This window comes from Squalius cephalus (genome assembly GCF_949319135.1).
Source record: "Squalius cephalus genome assembly, chromosome: 14".
Taxonomy (NCBI): Eukaryota; Metazoa; Chordata; class Actinopteri; order Cypriniformes; family Leuciscidae; genus Squalius; species Squalius cephalus.
In genome coordinates, this window is record NC_137135.1 from 34752131 (window position 1) to 34762461 (window position 10331).

Genomic DNA, 10331 nt, shown 5'->3' on the forward strand with positions numbered 1-10331 from the left:
TGTGCATCAAGATAAAGAACATAATAAAGTTGCTGTCAGGATCTCGAGAGTCCAGAAGACACTTTAATGAGCTTTAAAATAAAAGACACATGTGGTTTCATCATCATCATCATCATCATCATCAATATTCACTGAAATATAAATAAAACATTGATCATCTGATCATCAGTGTATCTCAGAGATGATGCTCAAACATGATCTTACATTAGTTCAGGCGTCCTCTCATCATTTACTCAGATATCATGATCTCAGCTCATGCTTGATCTTCTCTGATGATTCAGATCCACACTTTACAGGAGTGTGTGGATCCACAGAAACTGTGAATGAAGAAACATAATATTATCTTCAGTTTAAAGAGAGACAGAACAACATCATACAACACTAAAACTCCACAAGATAATAATAATGATGATAAAGCTGATCATCTGTTGCTGGATAACAGGCAAATGAAGTTGTACTTCTAATGAAACGAGACACTGTTTTCATCTTTAATACTGTAAAGCTGCTAAAAACACATGACATGTTCACATGCTTTTCTTGTTTGTTTTTGTGTTTTAAAGTGGTTTGTGTCTTCATCTCTCTCTCTCTCTTCATGTGTTTACTCCTAGTTTCCATCTACTGTCATTTAATCAATAAAACAAACAAAAAGAAAAACGATCAATATTATTAATCTGTTCTCTCGCGAAGAAATAAAGAACTGCAGTTCCACACACCCCGACGATGAAGAGGGGGAGGTCTGAGCTTTTATACAAACAAACTAGACACGCCTTTAGACGGAAAAACAGCTCTGATTGGGTGTCAAAAAGAACTGTTTTTTGACACCCAATCAGAGCTGTTTTTCCGTCTAAAGGCGTGTCTAGTTTGTTTGTATAAAAGCTCAGACCTCCCCCTCTTCATCGTCGGGGTGTGTGGAACTTACAGTCTATGGTGTGGAATCATGTTTTGTGGAGCTCGTTAACTTTGACTTTTCACTTTCTTTATTTCTTCGCGAGAGAACAGATTAATAATATTGATCGTTTTTCTTTTTGTTTGTTTTATTGATTAAATGACAGTAGATGGAAACTAGGAGTAAACACATGAAGAGAGAGAGAGAGAGAGAGAGATGAAGACACAAACGACTGAAAACATGAAGCTTGTGAAGATCGTCAGATGGAGCAGCATGGATGATATAAGACCAGACTGTGAGTAAAACAATCACTCAGAACTCAATCAGTAAATGTTTGAGGGAATCATCTGTGTTTCTGAAATATATGCCATTGAATGTGTCCATATTTGTGTTAATCCTGCAAATGGAAGTTGCTCTGATTAATAGTGTGGTTAATGAGTGATTTCTCCTGATATATGAAAATTCCTTAACTTTTATTAAACTGATTTGTAATGGTTAATATGGCAAACCAGTGGCGAAGCCACATTAGGGCTAGAGAAACTGCCAGAATATAATATTAATGGTTTAAAAATAAAACGAAACTGCTAAATAATCGTATCTGTTATATAGGCTATATATATAATTTGTAAAGTGTAGGCTATTATTAAAAATACATAGCGCCTATAACATACTGTTTCGGGCTGATAATCCTGTGCTGGTGTTGTGCTGTACTTCGATCAACCGCAAAGAGAAACCAAACCAATAATACCTGGCACGGCGATGAGTGACGCTCGGCCACCTAGTGGCAGACCTATACCATACTGAATCCATATGAATACTATACTATATAGATACTTGACTCTTTGAGGGCCTTTTGTACAGTAAACACTCACCCAGACTGAATGAATATGTGCTGCGCTTTCCTCTCAATAACTAAATTACACACAATTGAGAGAAAAGCAAGCTTGAAAAACAAACAAACAAACAAGAAAAGCATGTGAACATGTCATGTTTTTTAGCAGCTTTACAGTATTAAAGATGAAAACTGTGTCTGGTTTCATTAGAAGTACAACTTCATTTGCCTGTTATCTAGCACCAGATGATCAGCTTTATCATCATCATTATTATCTTGTGCAGTTTTAGTGTTGTATGATGTTGTTCTGTCCCTCTTTAAACTGAAGATAATATTATGTTTCTTCATTCACAGTTTCTGTGGATCCACACACTCCTGTAAAGTGTGGATCTGAATCATCAGAGAAGATCAAGCATGAGCTGAGATCATGATATCTGAGTAAATGATGAGAGGACGCCTGAACTAATGTAAGATCATGTTTGAGCATCATCTCTGAGATACGCTGATGATCAGATGATCAATGTTTTATTTATATTGATGATGATGATGAAGAAACCGCATGTGTCTTTTTTAAAGCTCATTAAAGTGTCTTCTGGACTTTCAATATCCCGACAGAATCTTTATTCATGACGGGACATGATGAACTAATGTTTCCAGACCTTAAATCTTCCTCAGATAAACTGTGTCCAATGATTGTTTGTATGTTGTCTTATTTCTGTCTTCCTCAGTCTCCTATTGGCTGAGCTGGGGAAGTCCGGCTATAAAGCAGAAGGAGGGTCTCTCGGCCGACAGCCAGCTTGTTCAACGCCGTTTCGTCATGTTTACCTTTTATTCTTAGTTTGTAACTTTAGTTCGGAGCGGGAGTCTCAGCTTGACTTTATTAGTTAGGTTTTCTTTCTTTTTCCTCCGTTGCTGAGTTCCCCGTCTCTCATTGTTTGGTTACTTTTCTGAGTTTTGGATCACGCTAGTCGTTGTCCATCTCTTATGGCATGTGTCCCTTGAATCCTAGACATTTATATTAGGGGCCGTAACAGTTGTATAGTTTTTTGTTCTGAATATAAAATTGTATTTATGTCAGTTATAAGTGCAATATTGCATCTGGTTGTTACAGTATTGTGTGTTTCTCCATGTTAATATGATCCTCCTCATGTTCTTTATCTTGATGCACAAGCACATGTGTGTATCATTTACTCCTGCTGGTTTCTGTAATTATGTGCATTATTTGTCATTTTCTTTTGCCTGTTTAAGATTCTTTGTCTAAATCAAGTTTTTGAAACATTTACTGTAAAACTGAATTAATTCTGCCAAGAAAAGTCCAGATAGAAACACACTGTTTTAAATAAAATGCATAAAACGATCAGTCTTTGTAAACACTTTCTGAACTCGTTTTCTCCTCGGCTCATCCAGTGCCGTTACACTCATGACCTCTGACCTCTCCTGACAGACACAAGATCATCTTTTACAGTAAAATAAGAGCTCTGAGTATAACTTACAGTCTAATCAAACACAGCAGAGGGTTTAAAATGAAGTTTCTGTCAGTAATTACTCTCCATCATGTCGTCCCAAACCCGTAAGATACCCGCTGATCTTCAGAACACAGATTAAGATATTTCTGATGAAATCCCAGAGGTTTCTGATCAGACTATTGTTCAAGCACTACAGAAAAGACTAAGAGCTTTAGGAGGGGAAGAGACAGGGCAAGATGAGGAGACTGAGAGAAATGAGGAGAGTATTCATTGACAAATAATCTACTGCCTGCTAACATGGTTTTAAAGCAATTTTTTATACTTTTTTTTTTGCCCTTCAAACATCTTGAAATGCACATATCGGAGAAATAAAAAAATCGAACTCCCTAACAACCTCAAATTTAGGACCTCTTTGATTTTAAAGCCCTGACTACGGCCCTGAATTAGGCATAAGATCAGTAATGAATGTGTACATTGTGAATTAATTTAATAAACTTAGTTACCTAGATTTCCTAGTAGCTTTCAGTAAATGAATGCGTCTGAGAAAATGATTCATAAATCAACCTATCACTTGACCCTATGTTAACTTTCTTCACTGACAGACAAACGTGAAAAGCCTATATCAGTCAAAGCTCAGCTTTAGGAGGGGAAGAGACAGAGCAAGAGAAAAACAAAGAGAAAAAGAGTGTGATGCTGATCTGATGAGGAGAGAAAAATAATCAGCTGCCCACTGACATGGTTTTAAAGCTATTTTTATCCAATTTTTTGGGGCTTTCAAAACATCTTAAAATGCACATATGTAGATCAGAGAAATCCAAATTTTCTCTGAATCCCCCTAACTAGCCTACCTCACATTCGGGACCTCAGTGATTATAAAACCCTACAATATATATGTTAATGACACTAGTTAATAGTGAGCATTAGACCCTAAACTAAAGTGTTACCTTTACAACAACAAAAAAATCGCCCCTGGTTATTGGTCATATTTTTCACTAGTCTTCTGTTTTTATCATTCTTTTTTTTATATAGAAAACTATTATTTTGATTTAAAGGGTGCTTCCACTAGTGACACCAAACATAATAACAAAAATATACAGTAGATTTTGAGAAGAAAATTGGGGGGGGGGGGGGGGGCGCAAAATTGTTGCTGCATATACCCCTCTGACACTGGGTATACACTCACCTAAGGGGGTCCTGTTTGACCCCCTTTCACCTTCATAACTGCCTTAATTCTTCGTGGCATTGATTCAACAAGGTGCTGAAAGCATTCTTTAGAAATGTTGGCTCATATTGATAGGATAGCATCTTGCAGTTGATGGAGATTTGTGGGATGCACATCCAGGGCACGAAGCTCCCGTTCCACCACATCCCAAAGATGCTCTATTGGGTTGAGATCTGGTGACTGTGGGGGCCATTTTAGTACAGTGAACTCATTGTCATGTTCAAGAAACCAATTTGAAATGATTCGAGCTTTGTGACATGGTGCATTATCCTGCTGGAAGTAGCCATCAGAGGATGGGTACATGGTGGTCATAAAGGGATGGACATGGTCAGAAACAATGCTCAGGTAGGCCGTGGCATTTAAACGATGCCCAGTTGGCACTAAGGGGCCTAAAGTGTGCCAAGAAAACATCCCCCACACCATTACACCACCACCACCAGCCTGCACAGTGGTAACAAGGCATGATGGATCCATGTTCTCATTCTGTTTACGCCAAATTCTGACTCTACCATCTGAATGTCTCAACAGAAATCGAGACTCATCAGACCAGGCAACATTTTTCCAGTCTTCAACTGTCCAATTTTGGTGAGCTCGTGTAAATTGTAGCCTCTTTTTCCTATTTGTAGTGGAGATGAGTGGTACCCGGTGGGGTCTTCTGCTGTTGTAGCCCATCCGCCTCAAGGTTGTGTGTGTTGTGGCTTCACAAATGCTTTGCTGCATACCTCGGTTGTAACGAGTGGTTATTTCAGTCAAAGTTGCTCTTCTATCAGCTTGAATCAGTCGGCCCATTGACTGACCTCTAGCATCAACAAGGCATTTTCGCCCACAGGACTGCCGCATAGTGGATGTTTTTCCCTTTTCACACCATTCTTTGTAAACCCTAGAAATGGTTGTGCGTGAAAATCCCAGTAACTGAGCAGATTGTGAAATACTCAGACCGGCCCGTCTGGCACCAACAACCATGCCACGCTCAAAATTGCTTAAATCACCTTTCTTTCCCATTCTGACATTCAGTTTGGAGTTCAGGAGATTGTCTTGACCAGGACCACACCCCTAAATGCATTAAAGCAACTGCCATGTGATTGGTTGATTAGATAATTGCATTAATGAGAAATTGAACAGGTGTTCCTAATAATCCTTTAGGCGAGTGTAGTTGCGCCCCTGGCGGCAGGCTTCACACTCACAAACCGGTGAGTAGCTCGCAAACCAATCGCCAGTGCCTGGCTTCACTAGACTAGAGCTGCTAATATACAGAGATGGGTCTGTCTGCCGACTGCAAGCTACTGTCTATGACTGCAAGTGAGGGGCAAGAGAGGGGCGTAACAGGAAGTGGGCGTAACTTGAAGTTGTCCAAATCACACAGAACCACGCGATATGTCAAACTCAAAACGAGATGTTGTCGGCAAGATACCAGCTCGTATAGAGACAACGGTAAGAGTGTATAATTCATATTGCTGATTTTTACATTGCAGCAAGGGCAGAGTAAAGCGTTTGGAACGTCCACTTTTGTTTGGAAATATGTTAGATTACCCTTTGACTTTTTGAGTACACATAAATTACAGTTAATGATTTTTTATTTTTTTATTTTTGTGCATTTATTTAATATTAATATTGTGCAATATTAAAGGTTTTTATGAAATATTATTTCCATTTTTTTTCAGCACATGTAGTCAGAGTTACAGAAAAATAATAATAATGCAACAAATAAGGAGATTGTTTTATTTATTTTAATCAGGTTTGTTAAAAGTTAATTTGCACAACCATGTATTTGCTATAACAATGAAAATATTTGAAAACCAGTTAAAATCAAGTAATGATGCAATCCTTTAAATCTTAACATTTGAGTGAAAGCAGAATTAAATGGATGTAAAATTATCATCATGTCACATGTGATATTTTATTATGACATGTACTGTATGCCATTGGTGATTCATTGTGTCACTGGTGTTACTGTCTTTTTTTTTTCTTTTTCTTTTCTAAGACCAGAGATCATTATTCTTCAATTATAATTAAGTAGATGAGACTAAATTGTTACATCTGGCATACAATCTAAATGAATAGCTTTGAATAAAGTTTATCTATAAATGGGAGACACTGGTGTTACCCATAAGAAAGGTGACACCAGTGACAATTTTCATGAAAATGTCATTTTACAAAATGGCTGCTGCAAGGTATCAAACCACATGTTGTCAATCATGGTATACTAAATTAAGTAGTTTAATCCATTTGTATTCTAGATTTTTACAATTCCCTAACAATTAAGTAGGTCATACCAATGAGATCAACTAAAAGCTTCATATGAAATCATGAGATAAATGAGAAAATGTCTGATAACTGAAAAGAGACAGTGGATTTACTATGGGCCTTTCTTCATATTCAGGAAATTGGAAGAAGAAAGTCAAGTGATGTCATAAGTGTGATTTTTATTTTAAAATAAGAGATTTTTGTTTAACGGTAACACCAGTGACACAACTCCAGGGGACCACTACTTTCATTATAAATTTTATAATATTTATTCAGCATTTAGTTTTTTTTAATGTCATTTACATAATATTTTTGATAGTTATGTATACATTATTGTATTTTAAATGGCGGAAAACCCTGTTATTGACATAAAAATAAAGCATTTTCCGGGGACGAGCACTTCTGTGGTGCTTGAAATTCTCTATAATTAATTAAAAATCAAATATTGCCACATTGATGGCTCAAGAAGGTGTAAGTGTTCAAATAACATATTGTTTTATTTTAAAAATAAAGAAATTGTAACCCAAAAAGTATTTTTTATGTGTAATATTTCTGTAAAGTCTCTTTCCATTATTAAATGGAAATGCATGTAAGATGTCACCTAATAGATGTAAATGCATAGGTGTCGCCTAATTTATTGTTTAATATACCAGTTTACAACTGTTTCCTCTTTATTTTTAGTGCAGCTGTGGTGCTTTTGAGTGACAATTCCTCATTTGTCCTTAAACCCTCATTGTGTTGCCTTTCACTTAAAAGATTTTGTTATGGGTGTGCTTGTTGTTCATTTGTCTTAAAAGTATCATAAGATTTGTTTGTCAGTGGTGCATTTAGCTGTTCTAATCATCAGCTAATCAGTCAGTCATACAATAAGACATCAAAAGATGTTTAAAATTATTTATTTGAAAAAAAGAAGAAAAAAGAAAGAAATAAAGCCCAATTTCAGTTAGTTGAGGTGGGAAGAATAATTGATCAAACAAATAAAAAAATAGGCTACATCGCAATATGGTTTCTTGTAATACATTTTCAATACCCTGGCACTAATGCAGATTGCAGCTTGCTTTACTGCATACCAAAACAAGTATTTCGGTTCGTGAACAGCTAAGAGTCAGTTTAATCAACTCTATATGTTCTGTTTATGTTAAACTCGTGCGAGAGAGCGATTCAAAAGCATATTGAATATTGAACTGTCTGTTCTCTAATCGCTCTCGCGGTACTTTGATATCATACACCGACCGGTCTGTGCAGCTCTGCTTTAAACAGTGAGCAACTTGAAGAGGGACGTAACGTAACCTTTACTGTCTATGGGCATTGGGCGTAACTTGAAGTGGGACGTAACTTCCAGAGCCATAGACTCGTTTTCGTGACGTCACGTTTCTGCCCATGTTTCTGACATCTACCAGCAGTCAGAGTGAGTACAGTCTATGAGCGAGATCGACCCTTCTCGTTAACTTTGACTTTTCACTTTCTTTATTTCTTCGCGAGAGAACAGATTAATATTGATCGTTTTTCTTTTTTGTTTATTTTATTGTTTAAATTACAGTAACGTTAGATGGAAACTAGGAGTAAACACATGAAGAGAGAGAGAGAGAGAGAGATGAAGACACAAACGACTGAAAACATGAAGCTTGTGAAGATTGTCAGATGGAGCAGCATGGATGATATAAGACCGCACTGTGAGTAAAACAATCACTCAGAACTCAATCAGTAAATGTTTGAGGGAATCATCTGTGTTTCTGAAATGTATGCCATTGAATGTGTCCATATTTGTGTTAATCCTGCAAATGGAAGTTGCTCTGATTAATAGTGTGATTAATGAGTGATTTCTCCTGATATATGATAATTCCATAACTTTTATTAAACTGATTTGTAATGGTTAATATGGCAAACCAGTGGCGAAGACACATTAGGGCTAGAGTAGCTGCCAGAATATAGCCTAATACTACTGGTTTAAAAATAAAACGAAACGGCTAAATTATCATCTGTTATATATAATTTGTAAAGTGTAGGCTATTGTTAAAAATGCATAGTGCCTATAACATAATGTTTCGCGCTGATAATACTGTGCTGGTGTTGTGCTGTAGCCTACTTCGATGAACCGCAAAGTGAAACCAAACTGGCGACTACAGCCTCTGGTGGAACTGCGCATGCGCTAAACAGATACGGCGACGGCGAGTGAGTTTTCGATGAGTTTTCATCTGCCACCTAGTGGACATACCTATACTATGCTATACTACATACTTGACTCATTGAGGGCCTTTTGTACAGTAAACAAACCTCCAGACTGCTGAGAGTGATGATTAGATGAATATGTGAATATGTGCTGCGCTTTCCTCTCAATAACTAAATAAACACGCAACAAAATTGAGAGAACAGCAAGCTTTTAAAAAAAAACACACAAAAACAAGAAAAGCATGTGAACATGTCATGTTTTTTAGCAGCTTTACAGTATTAAAGATGAAAACAGTGTCTCGTTTCATTAGAAGTACAACTTCATTTGCCTGTTATCCAGCAACAGATGATCAGCTTTATCATCATTATTATTATCTTGTGGAGTTTTAGTGTTGTATCATGTTGTTCTGTCTCTCTTTAAACTGAAGATAATATTATGTTTCTTCATTCACAGTTTCTGTGGATCCACACACTCCTGTAAAGTGTGTATCTGCATCATCAGAGAAGATCAAGCATGAGCTGAGATCATGATATCTGAGTAAATGATGAGAGGACGCCTGAACTAATGTAAGATCATGTTTGAGCATCATCTCTGAGATACGCTGATGATCAGATGATCAATGTTTTATTTATATTTCAGTGAATATTGATGATGATGATGATGATGATGATGATGATGATGAAACCGCATGTGTCTTTTTTTTAAAGCTCATTAAAGTGTCTTCTGGACTCTCGAGATCCTGACAGCAACTTTATTCATGACGGATCATGATCAACTAATGTTTCCAGACCTTAAATCTTCCTCTGATAAACTGTGTCCGTTTATTAGGCTTTGTAAATGGAACAGGAATAAGTGTAAGTTTGTAAATGCTATTATATTTTCATATAGTTGTATAGTTTTTTGTTCTGAATATAAAATTGTATTTATGTCAGTTATAAGTGCAATATTTCAGCTGGTTGTTACAGTATTGTGTGTTTTCTCCATGTTAAATATGATCCTCCTCATGTAATGTTCTTTATCTTGATGCACAAGCACATGTGTGTATCATTTACTCCTGCTGTTTTCTGTAAGTTTTTCATTTCTTTGAAACATTTACTGTAAAACTGAATTAATTCTGCCAAGAAAAGTCCAGATACAAACACACTGTTTTAAATAAAATGCATAAAGCGATCAGACCGTCTTTGTAAACACTTTCTGAACTCATTTTCTCCACGGCTCATCCAGTGCCGTTCCACTCATGACCTCTGACCTCTCCTGACAGACACAAGATCATCTTTTACAGTAAAATAAGAGCTCTGAGTATAACTTACAGTCTAATCAAACACCGCAGATGTTTGTCAGTAATTACTCTCCATCATGTCGTCCCAAACCCGTGAGATACCCGCTGATCTTCAGAACACAGATTAAGATATTTCTGATGAAATCCAAAAGGTTTTTTCGTTTTTTTATTCTCCGAGAGAATCTTATAGCAATCTATATAAATTTTGATTTACGTTTATTCTTCTACTTGT

At 36.6% G+C, this 10331-nt stretch overlaps 2 long non-coding RNA genes across 2 annotated transcripts; both read left to right on the top strand.

The window, feature by feature from the left end:
- Positions 1 to 898: 898 nt before the first annotated feature.
- LOC307171391 lies at positions 899 to 3077 on the top strand. The gene is made up of 3 exons (XR_013823545.1): positions 899 to 1181; positions 2073 to 2185; positions 2447 to 3077. It is a non-coding gene; the product is annotated as an uncharacterized lncRNA (long non-coding RNA).
- Positions 3078 to 8026: 4949 nt separating this feature from the next.
- Positions 8027 to 9992, top strand: LOC307171392. Its single transcript, XR_013823546.1, has 4 exons — positions 8027 to 8058; positions 8191 to 8323; positions 9274 to 9386; positions 9528 to 9992. It is a non-coding gene; the product is annotated as an uncharacterized lncRNA (long non-coding RNA).
- The last annotated feature ends 339 nt before the right edge of the window (positions 9993 to 10331 follow it).